The sequence below is a fragment of the Anser cygnoides genome, chromosome 1 (assembly GCF_040182565.1).
Source record: "Anser cygnoides isolate HZ-2024a breed goose chromosome 1, Taihu_goose_T2T_genome, whole genome shotgun sequence".
In the NCBI taxonomy this organism is placed as follows: domain Eukaryota; kingdom Metazoa; phylum Chordata; class Aves; order Anseriformes; family Anatidae; genus Anser; species Anser cygnoides.
In genome coordinates, this window is record NC_089873.1 from 194,148,388 (window position 1) to 194,162,188 (window position 13,801).

General features: G+C 47.8%; 1 long non-coding RNA gene across 1 annotated transcript; it reads left to right on the plus strand.

Moving 5' to 3' along the window:
• Nucleotides 1–10,518: 10,518 nt before the first annotated feature.
• On the plus strand, nucleotides 10,519–13,206 carry LOC125179895 (uncharacterized). Its single transcript, XR_007157930.2, has 3 exons — nucleotides 10,519–10,639; nucleotides 11,070–11,206; nucleotides 13,005–13,206. It is a non-coding gene; the product is annotated as an uncharacterized lncRNA (long non-coding RNA).
• The last annotated feature ends 595 nt before the right edge of the window (nucleotides 13,207–13,801 follow it).

The following is a 13,801-nucleotide window of genomic DNA, read 5'->3' on the forward strand; positions in this document are numbered from 1 at the left end:
AGTTAAAGACTTAGTGCTTCACCATTAAGCATGCAAAAATGTGTTTTCTTTATTTGTGCCCCCACCAGAGAAAAAAGAGGCTCATTGCAGGGAGTTTCCAAATGCAGCTGCTGCTTTCTTCTCCCTGCAGAGCCAGGTGGTTTACACCCCAACTGGGCGTCTGCCTTAAGCCTGCTTGTGTCCGAGTTTTAGGCTGCTAACAGAAGGAAAAGGGGATGGCCCACTCCCCTAAAGCCTGGGTGAGGTTTCAGCCATCGGAGAAGCAGTGTGAGATCAGTGCTGGGTTTCTTTATATCTGAAGAACTGTTCAGAGGTGCTTCCTGCCCCCCAGGTTATTCTTCATGGTGTAATGAGTGCTTCCTCCTCCACCCCTAAAAAGGAGCCTTGACCACAGATTTAGTCCCACCATCAGGTGGATGGAGGCACGTCAGAAGGTAGCTCCAACTACAGCCAAGTGGTACCAGGACACCAAGGCACCCACACAGTCAGTGGGGACTCAGTTTCCAGAGTCTAATCCAGGCCACAAGAAGTTAATTCTCTGCTGCCCTCTGTTCACCATTCACTGAGCTCAGGTGCCTCCAGAGGGCAATTTAGACCAGCCACATTAGGTGCTGCCCCTTCTCGTTCACGGTGCAGGGAACCAATGGAAGAAACACTTGTTGGAATTCACTCCTTACCCCTCCAGGGAAATCGCTGACTTCTGTTAAAAAGGTGATAGCAACTCCTATCCATTCCCATGCCATATTCTGGTTCCTGCTTTTCCCTCACCCATTTAGCCCCATGACCCTTGCATTTACGACTTCCCAGGACCACACTAGGCATGGTGAAGCACACTTTTCCCTTGACCAGTGGTTGGGGCTGAGAGCTGTCAGATTTCTTCACGTTAAAGAGTCCTGGAGCCGAGGTCTCCCACCTCACGACCAGGATCTAACGCATAGGGCATGATGTTCAGGGGAGATGGTGGTGTCAGCTCCATATGAAGAGACATTACACTTAGGTGGAAGTTTTTTAGGCTTTTCAGCATTAGAGGCATCCCCCTGAACCTCCCTAAAGCTTGAGTTAGAGAGGAACAGCTGGAGCAGGATGCTCCAAGCATTCTCCCACTCCTGACTTTAGACACAAGGAAAGTGAAGTTCTAGCAAGGAGACGTCATCTGAACTAGGTGCCATCATGATGAATGGAAGTAGGCAGAAAGCTAACTGGATTTAGGTGGAATTCAGGTGACCTTAGGTGAAATTTAGGTAAAATACCATTTTAAGTTGGATTTAGAAGGACTGGCTCCAGCCATCGTTACTTCTGTTTCAGCTGTATGAAGTGCACTGAAGGGCACTCACAAACCCTTTAGAAGTGACCTGTGCTTAGTGGGGTGAAGTTTGAGGGGTTTTGTGCCTTGCACACCCCAGAGGCTCTTTGCCAGCAGCAGGCTGCAGCCCACCCCTTGGCAGCAGCAGCTACAAACGACCACGTAAACCCTGTTTTGAACTACTGAGGTGGCTCCTGCATGTGTGTAGGTGTCCTGGGAACCACTCAAGCTGCCTAGGGGTGACCTTCTCTTGGTCTAACAGAGGAAAGAGCAAAGAGCGAGTGGGCTGGTGGAATTTATCAGGGAGAAAGCTGGCATGGGAGCAAGCATCAGGTCTTCTCATGTTCAGCCTTTCTGGCCCCATACAAGGGCTCCATCATCCCACTGAGCTCCCAAGACAGGGAACAAGCTGTGATTTTTAAGAGTAATTGCCTTCAGGAGCCATTAATTTTATTTTCATCTTTCCCTGTAACAAAAGGTTCCCAATAATGTCATCGCTACCCAGCAGCAACACCCACTAAATACATTTAAATAACTCAATTAACGTGCCACCCTTCTTACTCCCTGTTTGCCATTTGATGTTTGGCCCAAGAAGGGAAGGTCACATTTCTATGTCCAACTCTACCTTATTTATATGCTCTCAGAACATCTTCCGAAGATCATTTGCCAAGAAAGAGAGAGTCTCTGCTGTTAGGGGGGTTGTCATAATCTGGAAAACATTAAAACATCACACACACACACTGACCTCACAAGCCAATTATAAATGTATACTCTACAAAACAAGAGACCATGGGTCAGTTTGGGTGAATTTTCACATTTCATTCAAAGGACAAAGAATGAGCAGAGAAGACATATTAATGCACCTGGTTGTATTAGTCCCTGATAGAGATGGCATTAGTAAATATTTTTACCTCAGAGATCCATCAAAAGTAAGATGTAAAACCACCCTAAACCACAGCCAGGCACAGCAAACCCCAAAGGAGCAGATAAATATGTTGTGAAGCTGTACCTAAAACAAAGTAAGAAAAAACAAGGCTGACACTAGAGATGACAGGGAAAGAAACGAACCATAAAGGCTCCCCAGATCAGTTCTCATCCTGCATTGCCATTATGGACATAGCTAGATGAAGGTGCTGGAGGGACATATGCAGCACACTATTCCCTTCCTCAGGGCCTTAATTATAACAAGGCTGTCAACGTGCCCACGGACTGTCCCTGAGCTGCAGCATCCCCCCGGGGCAGGCAGGCAGGCAGGGGTTGCACAGCCCAGAGCAGAGTTGCACAGTACCAACCTCTCTACATGCAGATGACTAAAACAACCCAAGATCCTAAACTGAAGAGATTAAGAGTCAACCCCTCAGCTGCAGCAAGCAGATCTGGCCACAGCCATGGAGTTTGCACCGTTTGAAGCTCAGCGGAGAAGTTCCTTGTGATCTTGGAGCTTCTCTATGGAGGTGGTGGTGAAAAGCATATTTGTCTTCATCATGGAAAAAATCCTTGGATGCAGAGCCAGAGGTAATTAAAAATTTCTCTAATCCTCCCACTCTAATTTCCTTAATTTGATATGATGAAACGATAGTATCTGAGTATTTATGTGCTTCGTGCAGACTGACAGGAAAAAAAAAAAAAGCTTCCCACCCAAGATCATAAGATTTCTCCTCCTTCTGAAAATATCTTGGAAAATGCTGGATAATTACAACCTAGTTGAAAGATCAGACCTTGAAATAACTTTTCTTAGAACTACCTTTTTTTACCCAGAACCTCTCTAGCCCTCCACCCACCTCCCACCCATACCAATCCCAATACCAGAAGCAAGATACCTCTTGTCTGACAAACACCACATGGAGATGGATCTTGCCAGAGCAAGCCAATACAGCTCCAGCATTCAGCCTTACAATACAAACACCAAAAACACCATGGGTGACTGTCATGCTCAACCAAAACAATTTCATGGAAAGGGATAAAACCAGGCTCACCAGTGATAAGCTACGGAACAGCACACCAAAATTTGAGGGACTGAATGCTATTGAGATCCTTCAGCCTGCTCCATGAGGTGCTGGGTACAATGAGGTACATTTGATGACACCAACAAATTGTTCTTTAAGGAACTAAGAGATACCTCTAGATCAACTTGCCAGATGTTAACTGGGAATATCACACAGCTGATACAAACAGGTCCAGGAGATTCCAGAAGCACCTCGATGATAACTGCTTGGTAAAGATACTAAGGGAAAGGTGCTCTCCTAGATCGGTTGCTTGTAAACAGAGAGGGTCTCATGGGTGACGTGATGATTGGTGGCTGTCTTGGCCACAGTGACCAAGAAGAGTTGAGTTTTAAATTTTTGGTGATAGGAGGAAAACTGCCACCAAAACTTCAAGCCTGGATAAGAAGAGAGGAGACTTCAGGCTGCTGAGGGAACTAGTTAGTAAGGTCCCCTGGAAAACTGCTTTTAAAGACATTGTGGTCCATCAGTGCTGGTCACTTTATAAGAACCACCTTTTAGGAGCCCAGGAACAGGCAATTCCAAAATGCTGGAAAAGCCAAGCAGGTGGGGCAGAAGGTCAGAGTGGCTAAGCAGGGATCTTCTAGTGCTTAGACAGAAAAAATGTATATGGCCACGGGAAGTGAGTTCGAGCAACGCAGGAGGACTACCTCCTGCTGTTTGCCACTGGAGGGAGAAAATTTATGTGGCCAAACTCAATTAGAGTTGAAGCTGGCCAGTACTGTGGGGGACAACAAAAAGGGTTTTTTAAAATATGTTAACAGCAAAAGGAGGGCCAGAGAAAACATTGGTCCACATGTGGATGACTATGGTGAGCTCACAAATAGGGGCATAGACAAAGCAAAGACATTTAATGCCTTCTTTGTCTCTGTCTTCAACACCAATGATGGTGTTGGAGGACCAAGATTGCTGTAATAATAAACTCCCAGCTGAACACAACCTTTTTGTATTTCATGAAAGCTTTCAGCACTGTTTCTCACAGTATCCTTCTGGATAAAATATCCAGCATTCAGATAGACATAATGAGATGGGTTAACAGTTGGCTGATGGGTTGGGATCAAAGGGTTATAGTAAATGGGGTTACATCAGGCTAGTGGCAAGTCACTAGTGGGGTTCCCCAGGGCTTCATTTTAGGCCCAGTTCTCTTCAATGTTTTCATAAATGACTTGTATGTAGGACTTGAAAGTGTTTTGAGTAAGTTTGTATATGATACTAAATTGGGAGGAGCTGATGTCTCCATTGAGTGTAGAGAGGCCTTGCAGAGGGATCTTGACAAATTAGAAGGCTGAGCAATCACCAACAATATGAAATTTATGAAGACCAAGTGCCAGATTCTGCACCTGGTAAGGTGTAACCTGGATATACTTACAGACTGGGGGACAAGAGGCTGGAGAGCACAGAAAGGGATCTGGGGATTCTGGTCAACAACAAGTTGAATGTGAGTTAACAGTGTGTCCTGGCAGCCAAAAGGGCCAACCATATCCTGGGGTGCATCAGGCACAGCACTGCTAGCTGGTCGAGGGAAGGGATTGTCCCGCTCTGCTCTGTGCTGGTGTGGCCTCACCTTGTGCTGTTTTGGGCACCACAATACAAGAAGGACATAAAACTATTAGAGAGCATACAAAGAAGGACTACGAAGATGGTGACGGGTCCAGAGACATATGAGGAGCGGCTGAGGTCCCTCTGTTTATTCAGCCCAGAGCAGAGCAGGCTGAGGGGAGGCCTCATGGCGGCCTGCAGCTCCCTCACGAGGGGAGCGGAGGGGCAGGCGCTGAGCTCTGCTCTCTGGGGACAGCGACAGGACCCGAGGGAACGGCATGGAGCTGGGACAGGGAAGGGTCAGGCTGGGGGTTAGGGAAAGGTTCTGCACCCAGAGGGTGGTCGGGCACTGGGACAGGCTCCCCAGGAAAGTGGTCATGGCACTGAGGCTGCTGGAGTTCAAGAAGCTTTTGGACAACACTCTCAGACATGGGGTCCAATTTTTGGGTGGTGCTGTGTGGAGCCAGGATTTGGACTTGATGACCTCTGTGGATCCATTCCAACTGAAGGTATTCTATGATTCTGTAAAATCGTTCAAGCACAAATACAGGTTGGGTGGAGAGTGGATTGAGAGCAGCCCTGAGGAGAAGGACCTGGGGGTGTTCGTTGATGAGAAACTCGACATGAACTGCCAAATGTGTGCTTGCAGCTCAGAAAGCCAACTGTATCTTAGGCTGCATCAAAAACAGCGAGGCCAGCAGGGTGAGGGAGGGGATTGTTCCCCTCTGCTCTGCTCTTGTGAGACCCCACTTGGAGCCCTGCGTTCAGCTCTGGGGCCCCCAGCACAAAAAGGATGTGGATCTGTTAGAGCAGATCCAGAGGAGGGCCACGGGTATGATCAAGGGGCTGGAGCAGCTCTCCCGTGAAGACAGACTGAGGGAGTTGGGGTTGTTCAGCTTGGAGAAGAGAAGGCTCTGGGGAGACCTTACAGCAGCCTGCCAGTACCTAAAGGGGCCTACAGGAAAGCTGGGGAGGGATTCCTTGTCAGGAAGTGGAGTGATAGGACAAGGGGTAATGGCTTTAAACTAAAAGAGGGTAGGTTTAGGTTAGATATTAGGAAGAATTTATTTATTCAGAGGGTGGTGAGGCACTGGACCAGTTTGCCCAGGGAAGCTGTGGATGCCCCATCCCTGGAAGGCCAGGCTGGATGGGGCTTTGGGCAGCCTGGTGTGATGGGAGGTGTCCCTGCCCATGGCAGGGGGGTTGGAATGAGATGATCAGTCCCTTCCAACCCAAACCATGCTATGATTCTTTGATTTGGGTGAAAACTAAATGATCATTAGTCACCAAAAGTGACTAAGCTGAAGACCCAGAAGCACCCAGTTGCCAGCCAGAGAGATGTGTTCACAGCACTTATTTTCTGACTTTCTTCTTCTGATTCTCAAGGGTGGCTTACAAACACCTTCGAAAGGTGAAACTTGGAAGTGAAATTCATAGTTACTTCAGACACTAAATATCATGGTTTTATTAGAAACACAGGCTGCATGGCACATTAAGATTGTCTCCTATCAACTGCCTTCTGTGTTTTGGTGCACAGATGTTAATTACCCGCTCCTCAGCTGGCCAGCATCTGATCAACTCTGTGCATCTGGATCTTCTTCAAGGTCCAACAGATTTCAACTAGTCTTACTGTTTCAAGCTGCCCAACTGAGTAACACCCTTAGTTTGGAGCAAAGCCATTGCTCTGATCAAGCTTTAGTGTGCAACTTTCTGCTTTGATCCAAGGGAAGAACTGGGTCTCTATAAACATGGTGATTTTCCAACTAGGTGGTCTGCTAACAAGTATTATGTCTCCTTCTCAGCCTTGATCTCTGAAGAGATTTTTTAGATTTTTTTTTTTCTTTCTTTCTTTCCTTGGGACACAAGTTTTGCTCCTTAAGTAACCTGTTCCTGTAGCAGCCACACAGCTCATATCAGGCTAGGACATGTTGGCTCACACCCATCACACCAGAAGCTCTATACTGAAAGCAACCCTTGAACTAACTCTTCAAGTAAATCCTTGCTTGTGGAAACTCCATTTAAAACAACAACAACACACACGTTTGGGACGTTTTCACAGCCCCAAATCTTCCAAATTTACCAACCACCTGGGGACAAAATTACCGACTATAGCTTAGGATAAATTTTAGATTTCTTAACATGCAATTTCCTTATGAACAAATGCTGTTGAGAAGCAGCAGTCTGATACATGCTTCTGTGAACTTTTTCTATACAAATTGCCTCCATGTCCACTGACTTACACTGTGAGATTTCAGACCTACAGCTCCCTCCTTTAAACTAATTGTTCCTGTTTTCATTTCACCCAGACAGCCTCCATGTGTTTCTTAACTTGCTTGGAGATCTCCAAGGAGGGAGACTCCTCTGTATTGAAAAATTCCAAAAATAAGACGTATATTATGTATGATGCCTGTGAAAGCACACCAAATTTCAATAAATTCAACTTTATCAAAAAATTTTACACAATCAGCTTATCAGATACACAGAGTTTATGCAGTTGCCTAACCAAGTATGCTGTTCTCTGGCCAAAAATCTTGTTTTTATTGGCTTGTGTTGGTCATTTTGGAAAAAAAATATAGTGTTAAAAAAGATCTTTCAGAGCCTGTAGTATAGAGACATTGCAAGACAATTTCAGTGACTATCAGATTTCGAAATTGTTATGAACAAGCTTACCAGAATTAAGAAGTATCATGAACAAATTAACAGAATCAGCCTCAGCATTTTTTTAAGTGTTCTGTTAAATGATCAGCTTTCATGGTATGAGGAGAAATACAAAAAGAAAAATACATTTTATGCTTTTCAAGAAAAAAATACACAGGGGTTTATTGCACATTTTCCATGGGGGAAAAAAAAAAAAAAAAAGTGATAATTTTGAAAATACCTTAGTCTGTAATTTCCTATACAGTTTGGAAGTCAAATAGTTCCCAGCCAGTGTGCTGAGAAATTATCTGCAATTTGTTGTTGGTGGTGGTGTTTACTGTTAAAAAAAAAAAAAAGGCACTAATATCAAGGCTATGAAATTAGAAAAAGCGCACACTGACATAACAGATAGCATAAGAGCAGCAGATAACCAAGCAAAAAATGGAGGAATCGGGCTCGAGATGTCTGCTGCTTCATTTCTTCAGAAGTAATTATGATAATTTCTTTTTAAAGGAAGCTATCAAAGGTAATAGCAACTGAAGAGCAAGCGGTGTCTGACAGAGACAACGTACAAAGGTTACAACGCTGTATGAAGCTGTTCAGACATTAGGTTTCCAAGTAGTCACTAATTAAATTGTCTCTTGCTCTAAGTTTAGGCATCCAACACATTTCCAGCACTTTGTGGAATGAGCTTGGTGAAGGTCACCGAGCAGAAACACAAGGCTTTCTGGCACTGCACGGCTCTGAAAAATGTGTGATGTGCTCCGTGCATGCAGGCAGGGGCAGCACCTCCTTTCTAGTAGACCCTGCAATGCGGGTAAAGCCCTGGGAAGTGGAAAATGTGGCTGTGACTTGGTGTGCTGGCCCTGGCAGCGGTGCTTCTCTTTTTGGGTGCACAACTGACTTGGGAGAATTGCCCTTTTCACAAAGGTGGCAAATGGTACTTTGGGCAAAGAGTTTGTGTTAGGCAAGGTGTTGCCAGCAGGTCAGGAGAGGTGATCCTTCCTTCTCCTCAGCACTGGTGAGGCCACACCTGGAGTGCTGGGTCCAGTTCTGCCTCCCCAGTACCAGAGGGACCTGGGCATACTGGAGAGAGCCCAAGGCAGGGCCACCAGGATGATGGAGGCACTGGAGCATCTCTGCTGTGAGGAGAGGCTGGGAGAGCTGGGGCTGCTCAGCCTGGAGAAGAGGAGGCTCAGGGGGATCTCATCCGTGTCCCTCAATCCCTGGGGAGGGTGCAGAGAGGCCGGAGCCAGGCTCTGCTCAGCGGTGCCCAGTGCCAGGACAGGAGGCCATGGGCACAGCCGGGCACCCAGGAGGCTCCCTCTGAACTACTTCCTTCAAAGCTTGTGCAGCCCCTAACAGAGGTAAGAGGGGCCAAAGCCAGAAAATGAGCATGACAACATAGCACTGAAGTCTTGAGCTGTTCCTACTCCCTTTTCCCATTGTCTCTGTCAGCCGGGTTTCATGGAAAGACCTTTGGGGGGGGGGGGGAGCCACTGGGTGCCCAAAGCAACCCCCCTCCCCAGAATCTGTAGTGACCTGTCCCCTCTCTATCCTGACTGCCTGGTGCTCTGTTTGTTTCATTTCTGTCACCAGCTGAGCCGCTGGGATGCCAGGCATCACGGCTACTCGCAACACAGGGGAAAACTGAAGAATTTAGCAATTAACCGAAACTAGCAGAGTTTGCATTTCATACAAATATTGACTTGTGTAATAAAAAGGAAAATTTTGCAGGATATCCAGTGTCTCTCTGATGAAGAAACACAGTAAGTACATAAACCAAGCAGGAAAAAAGAGCAAAGTGGGCACGTGTAAGTCGTGGGATCTGAGTAAGGAGGTGGAGAAGACGAGGCAGGAGCTGCATAGGACTTATGAGAGGAGAGGTCTGGGAGCTCAGTGCGTGGACCAGCAGGACCTGGCCGGGCGGTTTGTTTTTATATGTAAAGAATCGGCGTGCTTTGGAAGGAATAGCGCAGCTTTCACTTCTGAAATAGCACTGTGACTTATATCAAATGTAATTTGTTTCAACATTTTTGCTAAGCCAAAACATAGTGGTCTGTTTGTTTTGGAGAGGTGGGAAGCAAGCCGCGAGGACAGTCTGAAGGCTCTTTTTCTTCCCTCGTTGGATTTGGGTCAAGTGTTTACAGATTCAGGTCAACTCTCAGAGGAGCAGCCACTGAAATTTGCTCCCAGGAATGAACTCCTTAAATAACACAGGTTTCCTTCCAGGCTTGGAGGTGATCACAATTTTTCAGCTCGTTCCTGTGTTTCTGAATGCACTCCGTATTTGAAGGAGAAGAAAAAGCTGCAAGGTTCTGGTAAATAATGCCTCATTTTGGGAGCTGTTAGCCAGCAGCTTGCAGGATGCAGTGTGACAGCACAGGGCAGGTACACGAGCAACGGGAGCACCACAGGGCTTGGAGCTGGCGTTCATCTTTCACTTGCTAGCAAAACACTGGGGGAATTATTTTGCCAGAGAGTAGGAATTTCTGGCACCTGACTCTTGGAGGAAGGCTAACGTTACAAAATTCTGGGATCTAGCGCCTGGAGCTTCAGCTGGAAGGAAGCAGAAATGTATTAAATCCGTTATTTATGGTGAACGCAGTGCTTTATGGTAAGCCAGGAGCGGCCCAGAGCTGGTCAGTTGACAGCACTGAGTAACCACTTACATAAGCAGTGAAATGCCGCAGCAAATACCCTGCGGTCGCTCCGTACTTTTATTCTAAGAATTAATTTCCCTTGCCGGGTAATTTGTTTTCCCCCTTTGTTTCTGTGTGCCTCTGCAAAGGTCTCCGGTGTCTTGTGCCTCCTTTCAGTACCTCTGAAAATAAGTACTCTAGCAGGCAGAACGGGATGGAAACTCTCCACATCCTGCTTACCGGGGGTAAATACTTAACTAGACGCAGTGCGGTGGAGCACAAAGACCGGCGGTGGGGCTGCAGGTCAGCTCGCGCTGCCCAGGAGCCCGCAGTCTGTTTCCCGAAGGACTTTGAGCACCAGTGCTCTGGCAAGCTGACCTGAAATCCAGCTGGGACGGGAAGGTCACACAGCCCTCTTACCCCCCGCGGCACCAGCTGAGGCTGCCAGCCCAGAAGCCTCGTCCGTCTGTCCTGCCACAGCCATGTCTGCACGTCCCCACCAGGGACATGGGCAGGTAGGAATCTGTTGCGTTCTCCAGGAACTCCTTGATCCTTTGAATTTCAGCAGGATTACTTGGATTTTTAAAATTAAAAAACATTTTGTTTTTGTATTTTTTCTCCATGAGAGCCTCCCAAGCAATGCCCAAATGAGGGCTGCTTGGGTTGGAATTATACTCGTTGTGCACAGCACTCATACGTTTTGCCTAATTTTCTGACAAAAATCCAATGACTGAGATGATCATAACAACTCAATTAGGCCAGAAGAAGACAAAAAAAGTGCTGAAATCTGAAGCAGAAATGCTCCTACTCCAGCCCTCCCTGCTGAGCTCCGCTCCTGACAGACATCAGGCCCCTGGCACCAAACCACAACCTGAGCGAGCCTTCCCCCTCGCTCCCAGCTCCCATATGCCTGGTCTCTATGACACCATTTGTTTTCTTTTACAGCTCTTTTCCTCTGTTGTTCAACATTCCTCCGAGATGAGACCTTCTACCTTCATCCCCGGCCAAGCCCCACCGCCAGCTCCCTGGGTGGTGCGTGGCTGCTCGCCCCTAGATCCAAGAGGCCGCAGCTGCAGCGCGTGGTGAGCCCGTGTCGGCGCTCCTGCCCTTCCTCCCCGCCTGTCAGAGCTTTCTAGGAAGGCAACGTCCTTCTCCCAGGTGGCCACCAGCAAACCCCACGAGCACTCACCCGACCAAGAGCAAGCCCTAGCCTGCTGTGAAGCTCTGCGGAGCTGGGGGTTGGTCTCTTCTCGCAGATAACCAGTGATAGGACTAAAGGGAATGGCCTCAAGTTGTGCCAGGGGAGGTTCAGGTTGGAAATGAGGAGACATTTCTTCTCAGAAAGAGCAGTCAGGCACTGGGACGGGTTGCCCAGGGAGGTGGTGGAGTCACCGTCCCTGGGGGTGTTCAAGGAAAGGTTGGACGTGGTGCTTAGGGACATGGTTCAGTGGGTGACATTGGTGGTAGGGGTATGCTTGGACCAGATGATCTCAGAGGTCTTTTCCAGCCTTAATGATTCTATGAAGGCTCCTCCCTTATGACCACACAAGAGCAGAGGCACAGTAGCCTCACCAGAAACACCACAGACACGTCTATGGTGGCTACAGGCATCCGAGCTGGCACCACCACAACCAGCACGCACCCGAAAGCTGCGGCTGTGCTGGGCTCACAGGCACGCCTGCCCCGACACCAGACTGGTAGCTCGGTGCTGCTCCCATTCACCACCTGGGGTCAGCACCAGCTGTGGGAATTTCAGACCTGTTTTCAGGACAGACATGCTCCAAGAGAGCCAGAAACAAAAAAGTAAATGTCAGGAAGGTTGTATCAAGCGTGTGTTCAAAACCCTTGATCCTTCTCATCTCTAGCAGATGCGAGATGCATCCCACTGCCTGCTTGGGCTTTGTGCTTTGGGAGGCTTGAGGAACGAGGGATCACGGCACTGGCAGTACTGAAGCATGTGGGCAGTGTTAGATAATGCTCAAAATCACTTTGCTGCTGCTGGGCTGAGGTCAAGGGAGCTTCCAGAGCTGTGGAAGGGACCCCCCGAGATGCTTCTCCACACACGACGAGGCCACTGCTTTAAAGTTTGCCCCAGTTGCAAATGCTACATCAGCAGTGGTCAGAAATTACTTGTAACAAGACCTTTAGAATTGGGACTGGTCCACATCAAAAAACATACATTTAACTTCATTTAAAAAGGTGGTGGTATCCAGTATGCTAGAAAATAAATCTCAAAAGTTCCTTTTACTGCCTGTTACTTACATACAGCGTGCACTTCTTGCCACTCTGCTGGCAGCACGGGGGGAGAGAGGAGAGCCGAGGCATTCCCTGCTGGATACGAGGCCACCCACGGAGACAACAGCCCCGCTCCTTGTCTTTGCACGATGCAGGAAATCCCCGTTCCCCCTTCGTATCTTTTCGGATCATTTGAGGAGAAATTGTTATGAGTCATCTACAGCAGCTGCAGCTTCTTCCTAATGTTTTCTGCTGTTCGATGCCTTCATGACTCAGCTCGAGTTTTTCTTCTTCCCCCTCCTCAAGATTTACTTCTCCTTTTTCCTCCCAAGGGATGAGGATTTCTTGGTCTATTTTCATACCCCGCACTGTCCTTTCCATGGGCAAAACCAGCTCAGGCTGCAGGGTCTCCCCCTCACCCTAGCTTAGACAAGCATGTGGGGGAAGCACTGCCCCTTTCGCTGCTGCCTTTTTGGACCTGGTCGTTTCAACTTGCCCCCAGCGTGAAGTGAGTATGGACGTAGCTGCCTTCAATTTTTTGGAGCCCTGTAGCCAAATTGGTGAACTTACGATTTAGGAGTTTTTCTTACTGAAAAGAGTAACAAACTTACCTGTAGGATTTGCTTTTTCCTTTGGTGGTGGCAGCCTGCAGTCCACACGACGACAACTTTCCCTGGCAGGACTAGATGAAGTGGTGTGAAAGCGGGAGTCACCTCCTTCCCCTGAGGCATGCTGCCGAGCACTACCAGGAACAGAACCCCACAAGCACACAAAGTGTCTGAGAAATGGGGAGAGGGGACTGCCGCCACCAGCTTCCCCAACAGAAGCCGGTAGGACCCCCAGCCTGGCCGGGCTGCGAGGGGCTGGGGAAGGGCCACCATCTCCAGCCCCAGACAAGCTCCCCACCTCGCTCAGGAGGGCAGCAGAGATTACCAGACCTTTCCTTTCGGCTGAGGATGGTTTTGGCCCAGCTTTCTCTCGGAAGCAAAGAAACCCGAAGGGCCTTTCTAGTCCGAGACACCAAACAGAAGCTGCAGGAATCAGAAGGCAGTTTCGCCACTGCTAGTGAAACCACGATCTGTTTCTACCCCATGCCTTCTTCCGTATGCACATGCTGAAGCACATAAGGAAGCTTAGAAACAGAGGGAACAAAGTCAGTTCTGATTTTCTCCTCATTTTTGAGGGGACTAGAGACAGGAGAGACCCGTTGAGTCATGTTTTAACACAAAGTGTGTGCGTTTAGCAAGCCAGTTACCCGTCATCCTTATTTGGACAAGGAAGTAAACAATAAACATAGTTAACTAGCTTTGATGCTTTAATTGCCTGTCACTGAGCCGTTAATTCATATTTATCTGTGAATGTGCACCATTAACTGTGAAGTTTCATTTTACACCCAGAAGTGCATTCAAAGGGATGAAAAAAATCAATACAAACAAGGTGTG